Source organism: Oncorhynchus masou, chromosome 12, assembly GCF_036934945.1.
Source record: "Oncorhynchus masou masou isolate Uvic2021 chromosome 12, UVic_Omas_1.1, whole genome shotgun sequence".
NCBI lineage: Eukaryota > Metazoa > Chordata > Actinopteri > Salmoniformes > Salmonidae > Oncorhynchus > Oncorhynchus masou.
The window spans coordinates 7,378,048-7,394,627 of record NC_088223.1 but is presented as its reverse complement, the minus strand read 5'-3'; the positions used below and the strand labels follow the sequence as shown (position 1 = coordinate 7,394,627).

The window sequence follows — 16,580 nt, the reverse complement described above, 5'->3', positions numbered from 1 at the left end:
TAAACAGAGAACATTCCTGGTCATCCCTACTGCCTCTGATCTGGAGGACTCAATAAACAGAGAATATCCTTGGTCATCCCTACTGCCTCTGATCTGGAGGACTCACTAAACAGAGAACATCCCTGGTCATCTCTACTGCCTCTGGTCTGGAGGACTCACTAAACAGAGAACATCCCTGGTCATGCCTACTGCCTCTGACCTGAAGGACTCACTAAACAGAGAACATCCCTGGTCATCTCTACTGCCTCTGACCTGAAGGACTCACTAAACAGAGAACATCCCTGGTCATCCCTACTGCCTCTGATCTGGAGGACTCACTAAACAGAGAACATCCCTGGTCATCCCTACTGCCTCTGATCTGGAGGATTCACTAAACAGAGAATATCCTTGGACATCCCTACTGCCTCGGATCTGGTGGTCTCACTAAACACAAATGCTTTGTTTGTAAATGATGTCTGAGTGTTGGTGTGCCCCTGGCTATCCATAATATATTTATACAGTGCAACGGGAAAGTATTCAGACCCCTTGACTTTTTACACATTTTATTACATTACAGCCTTATTCTAAAACTGATTAAATAGTTTTTTTCTCTCATCAATCTACACACAATTCACTATAATGACAAGGCAAAAAATATTTACGTAAGAATTCAGACTCTTTACTCAGTACTTTGCTGAAGCACCTTTGGCAGCGATACAGCATCGATTCTTCTTGGGTATGACGCTACAAGCTTGGCATACCTGTATTTGGGGAGTTTCTCCCATTCTTCTCTGCAGATACTCTCTGTTCTAAAAACAGAGAGAGAGACCTGTTCTAAGAACAGAGAGAGAGAGAGAGAGAGAGACCTGTTCTAAGAACAAAGAGAGAGAGAGAGAGAGAGAGAAACCTGTTCTAACAAAAGAGAGAGAGAGACCTGTTCTAACAACAGAGAGAGAGACCTGTTCTAACAACAGAGAGAGAGACCTGTTCTAACAACAGAGAGAGAGACCTGTTCTAACAACAGAGAGAGAGAGATACCTGTTCTAACAACAGAGAGAGACCTGTTCTAACAACAGATAGAGAGACCTGTTGTTAGAACAGAGAGAGAGACCTGTTCTAACAACAGAGAGAGAGACCTGTTGTTAGAACAGAGAGAGAGACCTGTTCTAACAACAGAGAGAGAGACCTGTTGTTAGAACAGAGAGAGAGACCTGTTCTAACAACAGAGAGAGAGAGATACCTGTTCTAACAACAGAGAGAGAGACCTGTTCTAACAACAGAGAGAGAGACCTGTTGTTAGAACAGAGAGAGAGACCTGTTCTAACAACAGAGAGAGAGACCTGTTGTTAGAACAGAGAGAGAGACCTGTTCTAACAACAGAGAGAGAGACCTGTTGTTAGAACAGAGAGAGAGACCTGTTCTAACAACAGAGAGAGAGACCTGTTGTTAGAACAGAGAGAGAGACCTGTTCTAACAACAGAGAGAGATACCTGTTCTAACAACAGAGAGAGAGACCTGTTCTAACAACAGAGAGAGAGACCTGTTGTTAGAACAGAGAGAGAGACCTGTTCTAACAACAGAGAGAGATACCTGTTCTAACAACAGAGAGAGAGAGAGACCTGTTCTAAGAACAGAGAGAGAGAGACCTGTTCTAACAGAGAGAGACCTGTTCTAACAAAAGAGAGAGAGAGAGACAGAGAGAAAGAGAGAGAGAGAGCGAGAGAGAGAGAGAGAGTGAGAGAGAGAGAAGGAGCGAGAGAGAGAGAGAAGGAGCGAGAGAGAGAGAGAGAGACAGAGAGAGAGAGAAGGAGTGAGAGGGAGAGAGAGAGAGAGATACAGACAGACAGAGAGGAGGAAGGATGCATCGCTATAGAAACAGAGCCCACCTCAGCGACGGTTCAAACAATCTAATTTAAGATCACCCTACATGTAGAGCCTGGAGACTTACACAGGGGATGGACAGCGCAGGGAGAGGGTGTGTGTGTCTCTCTGTCTGAGATATGTCTCTCCAGGTCTCTCTACGGTAGCTAAGCATGCCTAACATCTCCCAACATTTTATCTGTCCATACAATTGTTTCATATTATTTATGGTTTTAATTATTACTTATTTTGTTTATGTACCAAATGGAACCCAATTCCCTATATAGAGCCCTACTTATGACCAGAGCCCTATGTGTAGTAGTGCAGGATATAGGGAAGAGGGTCCCATTTAGGACACAGGCCTTGTGTCCTCTAATTCGCCGGAGAGTGTTTCAGAGATGCCCTGTAATTATAGCCATTATAGTAAAACACTCATAATTATAGTAAAATACTCATAATTATAGTAAAACACTCATGCTAACAATTCGTTATCAGAGATCTACACTTGCCCGAAAAGTACCCCACACTATGTCACTGTCTTATAAACATCAGTTCCCCCAAGTTAACTAGAAAGCTGTGTGACTTTCCAAATTATGTCCAATCACTTGAATTTACCACAGGTGGACTCCAATCAAGTTGTAGAAACAACTCAAGGATGATCAATGGAAACAGGATGCACCTGAGCTAAAATTTGAGTCTCAAAGCAAAGGGTCTGAATACTTACGAAAATATTATATTTCTGTTTTCTATATTAATTGTAATACATTTTCATTAAAACATTAAAAAAAACCTTGCTTTGTCATAATGGGGTATTGTGATGTCATTATGGGGTATTGTGATGTCATTATTGTATTGTGTTGTCATTATGGGGTATTGCGATGTAATGATTGGGTATTGTGATGTCATTATTAAGCAGTGTGTGTAGATCGATGAGGATTCTATTAACTTCATTAATTTTAGAATAAGGCTGTAACGAAACAACACAAGGCAAAAGTCAAGGGCCAGGGATAACATTTGGAACTATGCCTCTTTTGTCAAGTGGCAGCACAGCCAGCATTACACATCTGACAACTAAACACACACCAGCCAGCATCACTACCTGACAAATAAACACACACCAGCCAGCATCACACACCTGACAAATAAACACACACCAACCAGCATCACATACCTGACAACTAAACACAAACCAGCCAGCATCACACACGAGGCAATTAAACACACACCAGCCAGCATCACACACCAGAAAACTAAACATACATCAGACAACCAAACACACCTGGCAACTAAACACACACCTGACAACTAAACACAGACCTGGCAACTAAACACACACCTGGCAACTAAACACACCCGGCAACTAAGCACACACCTGACAACTAAACACAACCATCCAGCATCACACACCTGACAACTCAACACACACCAGCCTGCATCACACACCGGACAACAAAACACACACCAGCCAGCATCACACACCTGACAACTAAACATACACCAGACAGCATCACACACCTGAAAACTAAACACACACCTGGCAACTAAACAGACCTGGCAACTAAACATACACAACAAAACTAAACACACACCACAAAACAAAACACACACCACACAACTAAACACACACCTGTCAACTAAACACATAACTCACAACTAATCACACACACACTAACTAATCACACACACACCTCACAACTAAACACACACCTCACAACTAAACACACACCCGACAACTAAACACACACCTGACAACTAAACACACACCTGACAACTAAACACACCTGGCAACTAAACACACACCTGACAACTAAACACACACCTATCAACTAAACACACACCTGACAACTAAAGAGACCTTGCAACTAAACACACCAGACAACTAAACACACCAGACAACTAAACACACATGACAACTAAACACACACCTGGCAACTAAACACACACCTGTCAACTAAACACACACCTGACAACTAATCACACAGAAGAAAACTAAACACACACCTGTCAACTAAACACACACTTGACAACTAAACACGCACCTGGCAACTGAACACACCTGACAACAAAACACACACCTGACAACTATACACACACCTTACAACTAAACACACCTGACAACTAAACACACACCTCACAACTAAACACACACCTCACAACTAAACACACACCCGACAACTAAACATACCTGACAACTAAACACACACCTAACAACTAAACACACCTGACAATTAAACACACACCTCACAACTAAACACACCTGACAACTAAACACACACCTGACAACTAAACACACAGCTGGCAACTAAACACACCTGACAACCAAACACACACCTCACAACTAAACACACACCTCACAACTAAACACACACCACACAACTAAACACACACCTGACAACTAAACATACCTGACAACTAAACACACACCTGACAACTAAAGAGACCTTGCAACTAAACACACCAGACAACTAAACACACCTGACAACTAAACACACACCTGACAACTAATCACACAGAAGAAAACTAAACACACCTGACAACTAAACACACACCTCACAACTATACACACACCTAACAACTAAACACACCTGACAATTAAACACACACCTCACAACTAAACACACCTGACAACTAAACACACACCTGGCAACTAAACACACCTGACAACCAAACACACACCTCACAACTAAACACACACCTCACAACTAAACACACACCTCACAACTAAACACACACCCAACAACTAAACATACCTGACAACTAAACACACACCTAACAACTAAACACACCTGACAATTAAACACACACCTCACAACTAAACACACCTGACAACAAAACACACACCTGACAACTAAACACACACCTGGCAACTAAACACACCTGACAACCAAACACACACCTCACAACTAAACACACACCTGACAACTAAAGAGACCTTGCAACTAAACACACCAGACAACTAAACACACCTGACAACTAAACACACACCTGACAACTAATCACACAGAAGAAAACTAAACACACACCTGTCAACTAAACACACACTTGACAGCTAAACACACACCTGGCAACTAAACACACCTGACAACCAAACACACACCTGATAACTAAACACACCTCACAACTAAACACACACCTGACAACTAAACACACACCTGCCAACTAAACACACACCTGACAACTAAAGAGACCTGGCAACTAAACACACCTGACAACCAAACACACACCTCACAACTAAACACACACCTGACAACTAAAGAGACCTTGCAACTAAACACACCAGACAACTAAACACACCTGACAACTAAACACACACCTGACAACTAATCACACAGAAGAAAACTAAACACACACCTGTCAACTAAACACACACTTGACAGCTAAACACACACCTGACAACTAAACACACACCTGACAACTAAACACACACCTGGCAACTAAACACACCTGACAACCAAACACACACCTCACAACTAAACACACACCTGACAACTAAAGAGACCTTGCAACTAAACACACCAGACAACTAAACACACCTGACAACTAAACACACACCTGACAACTAATCACACAGAAGAAAACTAAACACACACCTGTCAACTAAACACACACTTGACAGCTAAACACACACCTGGCAACTAAACACACCTGACAACCAAACACACACCTGACAACCAAACACACACCTCACAACTAAACACACACCTGACAACTAAAGAGACCTTGCAACTAAACACACCAGACAACTAAACACACCTGACAACTAAACACACACCTGACAACTAATCACACAGAAGAAAACTAAACACACACCTGTCAACTAAACACACACTTGACAGCTAAACACACACCTGGCAACTAAACACACCTGACAACCAAACACACACCTGATAACTAAACACACCTCACAACTAAACACACACCTGACAACTAAACACACACCTGCCAACTAAACACACACTTGACAACTAAACATACCTGACAACTAAACACACACCTCACAACTAAACACACACCTGACAACTAAAGAGACCTTGCAACTAAACACACCAGACAACTAAACACACCTGACAACTAAACACACACCTGACAACTAATCACACACCTCACAACTAAACACACACCTCACAACTAAACACACACCTGACAACTAAACACACACCTCACAACTAAACACACACCTCACAACTAAACACACACCCGACAACTAAACATACCTGACAACTAAACACACACCTAACAACTAAACACACCTGACAATTAAACACACACCTCACAACTAAACACACACCTCACAACTAAACACACACCTGACAACTAAACACACACCTCACAACTAAACACACACCTCACAACTAAACACACACCCGACAACTAAACATACCTGACAACTAAACACACACCTCACAACTAAACACACACCTCACAACTAAACACACACCTGACAACTAAACACACACCTCACAACTAAACACACACCTCACAACTAAACACACACCCGACAACTAAACATACCTGACAACTAAACACACACCTGGCAACTAAACACACCTGACAACTAAACACACACCTGACAACTAATCACACAGAAGAAAACTAAACACACACCTGTCAACTAAACACACACTTGACAGCTAAACACACACCTGGCAACTAAACACACCTGACAACCAAACACACACCTGATAACTAAATACACCTCACAACTAAACACACACCTGACAACTAAACACACACCTGCCAACTAAACACACAATTGACAACTAAACATACCTGACAACTAAACACACACCTCACAACTAAACACACACCTGACAACTAAAGAGACCTTGCAACTAAACACACCAGACAACTAAACACACCTGACAACTAAACACACACCTGACAACTAATCACACAGAAGAAAACTAAACACACCTGACAACTAAACACACACCTCACAACTAAACACACACCTCACAACTAAACACACACCTGACAACTAAACACACACCTCACAACTAAACACACACCTCACAACTAAACACACACCCGACAACTAAACATACCTGACAACTAAACACACACCTAACAACTAAACACACCTGACAATTAAACACACACCTGGCAACTAAACACACCTGACAACCAAACACACACCTCACAACTAAACACACACCACACAACTAAACACACACCTGACAACTAAACACACACCTCACAACTAAACACACACCTGACAACTAAACACACCAGACAACTAAACACACCTGACAACTAAACACACACCTGACAACTAAACACAAACCTAACAACTAAACACACCTGACAATTAAACACACACCTCACAACTATACACAAACCTAACAACTAAACACACCTGACAATTAAACACACACCTCACAACTAAACACACCTGACAACTAAACACACACCTGGCAACTAAACACACCTGACAACCAAACACACACCTCACAACTAAACACACACCTCACAACTAAACACACACCTCACAACTAAACACACACCCAACAACTAAACATACCTGACAACTAAACACACACCTAACAACTAAACACACCTGACAATTAAACACACACCTCACAACTAAACACACCTGACAACTAAACACACACCTGACAACTAAACACACACCTGGCAACTAAACACACCTGACAACCAAACACACACCTCACAACTAAACACACACCTGACAACTAAAGAGACCTTGCAACTAAACACACCAGACAACTAAACACACCTGACAACTAAACACACACCTGACAACTAATCACACAGAAGAAAACTAAACACACACCTGTCAACTAAACACACACTTGACAGCTAAACACACACCTGGCAACTAAACACACCTGACAACCAAACACACACCTGATAACTAAACACACCTCACAACTAAACACACACCTGACAACTAAACACACACCTGCCAACTAAACACACACTTGACAACTAAACATACCTGACAACTAAACACACACCTCACAACTAAACACACACCTGACAACTAAAGAGACCTTGCAACTAAACACACCAGACAACTAAACACACCTGACAACTAAACACACACCTGACAACTAATCACACAGAAGAAAACTAAACACACCTGACAACTAAACACACACCTCACAACTAAACACACACCTCACAACTAAACACACACCTGACAACTAAACACACACCTCACAACTAAACACACACCTCACAACTAAACACACACCCGACAACTAAACATACCTGACAACTAAACACACACCTAACAACTAAACACACCTGACAATTAAACACACACCTGGCAACTAAACACACCTGACAACCAAACACACACCTCACAACTAAACACACACCACACAACTAAACACACACCTGACAACTAAACACACACCTCACAACTAAACACACACCTCACAACTAAACACACACCTCACAACTAAACACACACCCGACAACTAAACATACCTGACAACTAAACACACACCTGACAACTAAACACACACCTGGCAACTAAACACACCTGACAACCAAACACACACCTCACAACTAAACACACACCTCACAACTAAACACACACCACACAACTAAACACACACCTGACAACTAAACACACACCTCACAACTAAACACACACCTGACAACTAAAGAGACCTTGCAACTAAACACACCAGACAACTAAACACACCTGACAACTAAACACACACCTGACAACTAATCACACAGAAGATAAGTAAACACACACCTGTCAACTAAACACACACTTGACAGCTAAACACACACCTGGCAACTAAACACACCTGACAACCAAACACACACCTGATAACTAAACACACCTCACAACTAAACACACACCTGACAACTAAACACACACCTGCCAACTAAACACACACTTGACAACTAAACACACACCTCACAACTAAACACACACCTCACAACTAAACACACACCTCACAACTAAACACACACCTCACAACTAAACACACACCCGACACCTAAACACACACCACACAACTAAACACACACCTGACAACTAAACACACACCCGACAACTAAACACACACCCGGCAACTAAACACACACCACACAACTAAACACACACATGACAACTAAACACACAGCTGACAACTAAACACACCTGACAACTAAACACACACCTCACAACTAAACACACACCTCACAACTAAACACACACATGCACAAGGTCAGACAGAGAGACAGACAGACAACAGACAGACAGACATACAGACAGACAGACAGACACCCAGAAGACTGCACCTAAATCAACCATGTTTCGAATCATCAGAACTTCAAGGATAGCGTTTGATTTGTTGTGAAGAAGGCTTTAGGGCGGCCAAGAAAGTCCAGCAAGCGCCAGGACAGTCTCCTAAAGTTGATTCAGCTGCGGGATCGGGGCACCACCAGTACAGAGCCTGCTCAGGATTGGCAGCAGGCAGGTGTGAGTGCATCTGCACGCACAGTGAGGCGAAGGCTTTTGGAGGATGGACTGGTGTCAAGAAGGGCAGCAAAGAAACCACTTCTCTCCAGGAAAAACATCAGGGACAGACTGATATTCTGCAAAAGGTACAGGGATTGGACTGCTGAGGACCGGGGTAAAGTAATTTTCTCTGATGAAATCCCTTTCCAATCTGGTAAAAAGCTTGTCCGGAGAAGACAAGGTGAGCGCTACCATCAGTCCTTTGTCATGCCAACAGTAAAGCATCCTGAGACCATTTATGTGTGGGGTTGCTTATCAGCCAAGGGAGTGGGATCACTCACAGCCATGAATAAAGAATGGTACCAACACATCCTCTGAGAGCAACTCCTGCCAACCATCCAGGAACAGTTTGGTGACGAACAATGCCGTTTCCAGCAAGATGGAGCACCTTGCCATAAGGCAAAGTGATAACTAAGTGGCTCGGGGAACAAAACATCATTAATATTTTGGGTCCGTGGCCAGGAAACTCTCCAGACCTTAATCCCATTGAGAACTTGTGGTCAATCCTCAAGAGGCGGGTAGACAAACAAAAACCTACAAATTCTGACAAACATCCAAGCATTGATTATGCAAGAATGGGCTGCGATCAGTCAGGATGTGGCCCAGAAGTTAATTGACAGCATGCCAGGGTGGATTGCAGAGGTCTTGAAAAAGAAGGGTCAACACTGCAAATATGGACTCTTTGCATCAACTTCATGTAATTGTCAAAAACAGCCTTTGACAGTTTATGAAATGCTTGTATATTATGATACGTATCATACTTCAGTATCCATAGTAACATCTGACAAAAATATCTAGACACTGAAGCAGCAAACTTTATGGAAATTAATATTTGTGTCATTCTCAAAACTTTTGTGTGAGGGATTTCCTCCTCTTCTTCTAGAAGAGGAGAGGTGAAAAGGATCAGAGGACCAATATGCGGCGTGGTAAGTGTCCATGGTTCTTTTTAATACAGAAATGTACACAGGAACAACTGACTACATAAAACAAGAAATGGGAAAACCCTAACAGTCCTATCGGGTGCAAACAAAGAGACAGGAACAATCACCCACAAACACACAGTGAAACCCAGGTTACCTAAGTATGATTCTCAATCAGAGACAACTAATGACACCTGCCTCTGATTGAGAACCATACTAGGCCGAACATAGCAATACCCAAAATATAGAACAAACAAACATAGACTGCCCACCCAACTCACGCCCTGACCATAATAAATAAAGACAAAACAAAGGAAATAAAGGTCAGAACATGACAGTACCCCCCCAAAGGTGCGGACTCCGGCCGCAAAACCTTGACCTATAGGGAAGGGTCTGGGTGGGCGTCTGTCCGTGGTGGCGGCTCTGGCGCGGGACGCGGACCCCACTTCACCATTGTCTTAGTCCGCCTTATAGTCCGCCTCCATGGCTTTCTAACCATGGCCACCCTTCTCAATGACCCCACCGGACAGAGGGGAAGCTCGGGACAGAGGGGCAGCTCGGGACAGAGGGGCGGACGCTCTGGCGCCTCTGGGCTGAGGGGCTCTGGCGCCTCTGGGCTGAGGGGCTCTGGCGCCTCAGACTCAGGCAGCAGCGCCGGACAGGCGGGAGTCTCCGGCAGCCGCGCCGGACAGGCAGGAGACTCCAGCAGCAGTGCCGGACAGGCAGGAGACTCCAGCAGTAGCGCCGGACAGGCGGGAGACTCCGGCAGCAGCGCCGGACAGGCGGGAGACTCCGGCAGCAGTGCCGGACAGACAGGACCACCTGCAGGGAGGAGACAAAGAGACAGCCTGGTGCGTGGGGCTGCCACAGGAACCACCAGGCTGGGGAGACCTTCAGGAGGCTTGGTGTTAGGAGGCACCTGAAGGACCAAGCTGTGGGGGAGCACTGAAGCTCTGGTGCGCAGCCTTGGCACCACTTCCCCAGGTTGGACAACTACGCTAGCCCAGACCCTCCAGAGTGCAGGCACAGGTTGAACCGGGCTGTGGCTAAGCACGGGAGATCTAGTGCTTACTACGCGCACCTCTCCCTTAGGCTCCACTCCCACATTTGCCCGGCACGAGCGGGGCGCAGGCATAGGACGCACTGCACCCTCCCAGCGCCCCGGAGACACAGCACGCAGAGCTGGCGCAGGATACCCTGGCCCGAAACGACGTACAGGGGCCCAGACACGCTGAGCAGGCACCATACGCCCTGGCTGGATGCCCACACTAACATGACACTCTCGGGGGGCTGCCCTATAGCACACTGGGCTATGGGCACGTACTGGCGACACCGTGCGCTTAACCGCATAACACGGTGCCTGACCAGTGACGCGCAGCTTATAATAAGCACGAGGAGTGAGCTCAGGTCTGCTACCTGGCTTAGCCCCACACCTCGTCTGCCTCCCCCCAAAAAACATTTTTCGGGGGGGCTGCCTCTCGTACCTGTCGAACTGCCGTGCTGCCTCCTCATATCGCCGCCGCTCAGCTTTCGCTGCCCCCAGCTCTGCTTTGGGGCGGCGATATTCCCCAGCCTGTGGTCAGGGTCCCTCTCCGTTCAGTATCTCCTCCCATGTCCAGGAGTCCTGTGATGCCGGCCGCTGTTGTTGCTGCTGCTGTCGTCGCTGTCTCTTACCACGCCGCTTGGTCCTTGGTTGGTGGGTGATTCTGTGAAGGAACCATACTAGGCCGAACATAGAAATACCCAAAATATAGAACAAACAAACATAGACTGCCCACCCAACTCACGCCCTGACCATAATAAATAAAGACAAAACAAAGGAAATAAAGGTCAGAACGTGACATTTTGGCCACGACTGTATATACAATATATATAGCGTGTATATATAGTGCGGCAGGGTAGCCTAGTGGTTAGAGCGTTGGACTGGTAACCGAAAGGTTGCAAGTTCAAATCACCGAGCTGACAAGGTACAAAATCTGTCGTTCTGCCCCTGAACAGGCAGTTAACCCACTGTTCCTAGGCCGTCATTGAAAATAAGAATTTGTCCTTAACTGACTTGCCTAGTAAAATAAAGGTAAAATAAAAAAAAATGTATTTATATAGTGTGTATATATATATATATAGTGTATATATATATATAGTGTATATATATATATATAGTGTATATATATATATATATAGTGTATATATATATAGTGTGTATATAGTATAGTGTAGTGTATATAGTGTGTATATAGTGTATATCAATCAAGGAGAACCGGCACGAGACTGCAACGTAAACTCAACCAGTGACCGGTAGCAAGTATTGTGTCCATTCATATACGTGTGTCTACAATAGTGCACTATCAATACGGTGAATGAAATATGGCAACACACACAGCCAATTTCTCCGACATAAACGTGACCATGATACGCTTTGGCCTGTCACATGTGAGTGGTCAATGACATCGACACTGTCACTGTCTGATCCATAGCAGTAGACCTATCGCTCTCATAGGTCTACTGTACTGTGATTGTCACCAGACTACTGGACTTGTGATTGGTTCAGTTGCATCAGTCTACTGACTTGCCTCAAAGCAACAAAGAACATTTACATTTGAGTGGTTGACTTTCTCAGTTGGTTGAATGGTGATGGCATCACCTCTATTCTGGTTGAATGGTGATGGCATCACCTCTACTCTGGTTGAATGGTGCTGGTATCACCTCTACTCTGGTTGAATGGTGCTGGTATCACCTCTATTCTGGTTGAATGGTGCTGGTATCACCTCTACTCTGGTTGAATGGTGCTGGTATCACCTCTACTCTGGTTGAATGGTGCTGGTATCACCTCTACTCTGGTTGAATGGTGCTGATATCACCTCTACTCTGGTTAAATGGTGCTGATATCACCTCTACTCTGGTTGAATGGTGCTGATATCACCTCTACTCTGGTTGAATGGTGCTGATATCACCTCTACTCTGGTTGAATGGTGCTGATAACACCTCTATTCAGGTTGAATGGTGCTGGTAGCACCTCTATTCTGGTTGAATGGTGCTGGTAGCACCTCTACTCTGGTTGAATGGTGCTGGTGGCACCTATTCTCTGCTTCACGATGTTCAAGTGCACCTTTTAGTAGTGCCACAAAATGTAGTGCCACAAAAAGTAGTGCCACAAAATGACATGACTCACTAGCGGAGGTTAAGTGGCGGTGAGGGCTTGGACATGCACACCTGCACGCACAGAGCGAGAGAGTAGGATACTGTATGTCTCTATCTACCAAGCAGGATTTGTCATTCACTGTCTACCAATGAGGATCTGTCATCCTCTGTCTACCAAGTAGTATAATGTATTTCTCTATCAACCAAGTAGTATATTGTCTCTCTCTATCTACCAAGTAGGATATGTATTTCTCTATCAACCAAGTAGTATATTGTATATCTCTATCTACCAAGTAGGATGTGTCATTCTCGGTCTACCAAGAAAGATTATGTCTCTCTCTATCTACCAAGTAGGATGTGTCATTCTCGGTCTACCAAGAAAGATTATGTCTCTCTCTATCTACCAAGTAGGATAATGTATTTGTCTATCTACCAAATAGATTATTGTCATTCTCTGTCTACCAAGTAGGATGTAGGTCTCTCCCTACCTACCAATGTAGGATAATGTATATCTCTATCTCCCAAGTAGCATAGTGTCACTCTCTATCTACCAAGTAATATACTGTATATCTCTATCTATCAAGTAGCATATTGTCTATATCTATCTCCCAAGTAGCATAGTGTCACTCTCTATCTACCAAGTAATATACTGTATATCTCTATCTATCAAGTAGCATATTGTCTATATCTATCTACCAAGTAGAATATATTGTCTATATCTATCTACCAAGTAGAATTTATCTATCTCTATCTACCAAGTATCATACTGTATCTTTCTATCTATCAAGTAGGATACGGTCTATCTCTATCTACCAAGTAGGATAGTGTCGCTTTCTATCTACCAAGTAATATACTGTATATCTCTATCTATCAAGTAGCATATTGTCTATAACTATCTATCAAGTAGCATTTGTCTATATCTATCTACCAAGTATCATACTGTATCTTTCTATTTACCAAGTAGGATATTGTATATCTCCATCTACCAAATAGGATATTGTCTCTCACTATCTACCAAGTAGGATATTGTCTCTCACTATCTACCAAATAGAATAATGTCTCTCACTATCTACCAAGTAGAATATTTTCTCTCACTATCTACCAAGTAGAATAATGTCTCTCACTATCTACCAAGTAGGATGTTGTCTCTCACTATCTACCAAGTAGAATAATGTCTCTCACTATCTACCAAGTAGGATATTGTCTCTCACTATCTACCAAGTAGAATAATGTCTCTCACTATCTACCAAGTAAAATAATGTCTCTCACTATCTACCAAGTAGGATAATGTATCTCTCTTTCTACCAAGTACGATATAGTCTATCTCTATCTACCAAGTAGCATAGTGTCGCTCTCTATCTACCAAGTATCATACTGTATCTTTCTATCGATCAAGTAGCATATTGTCTATAACTATCTATCAAGTAGCATTTGTCTATATCTATCTACCAAGTATCATACTGTATCTTTCTATTTACCAAGTAGGATATTGTATATCTCCATCTACCAAATAGGATATTGTCTCTCACTATCTACCAAGTAGGATATTGTCTCTCACTATCTACCAAGTAGAATAATGTCTCTCACTATCTACCAAGTAGAATAATGTCTCTCTCTATCTGCCAAGTAGGATAATGTCTCTCTCTGTCTTAATTTACCCTTACAACCTCTACTACCAGCTTGTAGTGTTCCAGATTGACATTATAGGATGCATCCCAAATGTCACTCTATTCCCTTTATAGTGCACTAGTTTTGACTAGGGCACATAGAGCTCTGGTCAAAAGGTATGCACTACATAGGGGACCTGGTTCCCTTTGGGACACACCCATAAATATGGCTATTTTCGGAATGTTCATTAAAGCATGAAGGACATCAAAGCACAGAAGCATGCCTCATGGTGCTTAGTTAATTTCAAACGGATTTCAGCAGTGTGTTTCTCATGTCCGTGTTCTATGTCCTTACTCTGAGGCAGACTGACATACATCTCACGTCATCTTATACATCTCGAGTGGCGACATGTCTGCTCATGTTCCCGTCAGTGTGCATGGAAGGGCGAGCTAAAGTATTGTCACCATGGCAATCCATCAGACGCACCTGTTACCGCGTTCCCGTTAAACAGAGAGAGTTGAATGGAAAGAGAGGGAGAGAGAGAGTTGAATTGAAAGAGAGGGAGAGAGAGAGAGAGAGATAGTTGAATTGAAAGAGAGAGAGAGAGTTGAATTGAAAGAGAGAGAGAGAGAGAGCCGTTGAAAAGAAAATCTGCATTTTGTTAGGGGATAACATAGACGGTCGATCTATCTGTAGATTATGTCCTGGCCTATCATAATATAAGAAAGTAGATCCCACCATGTCACATACGTGAGACATTGTAGATTTCATTTCTCAATTGTTGATTTTCTTTTGAGTGAATTATTTGACATATATGATCATTTTTTGTTGTTGAAATCTACTAATTTTGTTGCTCAAACACATATATATATTTTTTTTACATTCTTGAAAACGAGAGGGTGCATTTCATACTGATACATTAACCATATTTATTTATTTGAAATGTATGTGATAGATCCTATACATTGCTTTGACAACGGTGGCAATAAAGCATTTGTTGAATTGAATTGAGCCCGAGAGAGAGAATGAGTGTGTGTGTGTGTGTGTGTGAGAGAGAGAGAGATACACAGATAGATATTATGCGCGCAAAGAAAGCTTCAAACGCTCATGCTGCCCGTGCCCTTGTTATTGTGTGTGTTTGTGCGCGCGAGCGCGCGCGTGTCACTATGTCCTTCCTTTGACTTGGGTATAATAATCCGCCTATAACATGGTTTGACTATTATTATTATTATTATTATTATTATGCCACTACACATTTATTAACATCGTTGCGCAAGAAATTACTATTTAGTTGTCTAGACACTATTCGTAAAAAAATGAGTTTATCTCTTTTCTTACCTTGAAATGATGTTGAAAACTCGATTCTTCAGAACCTTACAGACAAATCAATTATTTTACGATGCTCTTACAATTATTTCTCAAAAGATCTGAAACAAGTGAAGTCTACTCCAAATCATCAAGTTTCCCCGTTGCCTCACTCCGTCGTTCGCTCTCTACGTTCCGTTCAGTGAAAATGAATGAATGCATGTGTCCTCTTCGTCAAAACATTTGACTAAGGACCGCCTCATGCCAGCGCCGATTGGGGAGCG

The 16,580-nt window shown here is 43.0% G+C and overlaps 1 protein-coding gene across 1 annotated transcript in view; it reads right to left on the bottom strand.

The window, feature by feature from the left end:
* The window catches only part of LOC135549022 (hippocalcin-like protein 4), a 41,468-nt gene extending 24,968 nt beyond the window's left edge, over positions 1–16,500 (bottom strand). Inside the window, exon 1 of the mRNA XM_064979092.1 lies at positions 16,330–16,500. The gene's annotated coding sequence lies outside the window, so the exon portion shown is untranslated. The remainder of the gene's footprint in view (positions 1–16,329) is intronic.
* Between the last annotated feature and the right edge of the window lie 80 nt (positions 16,501–16,580).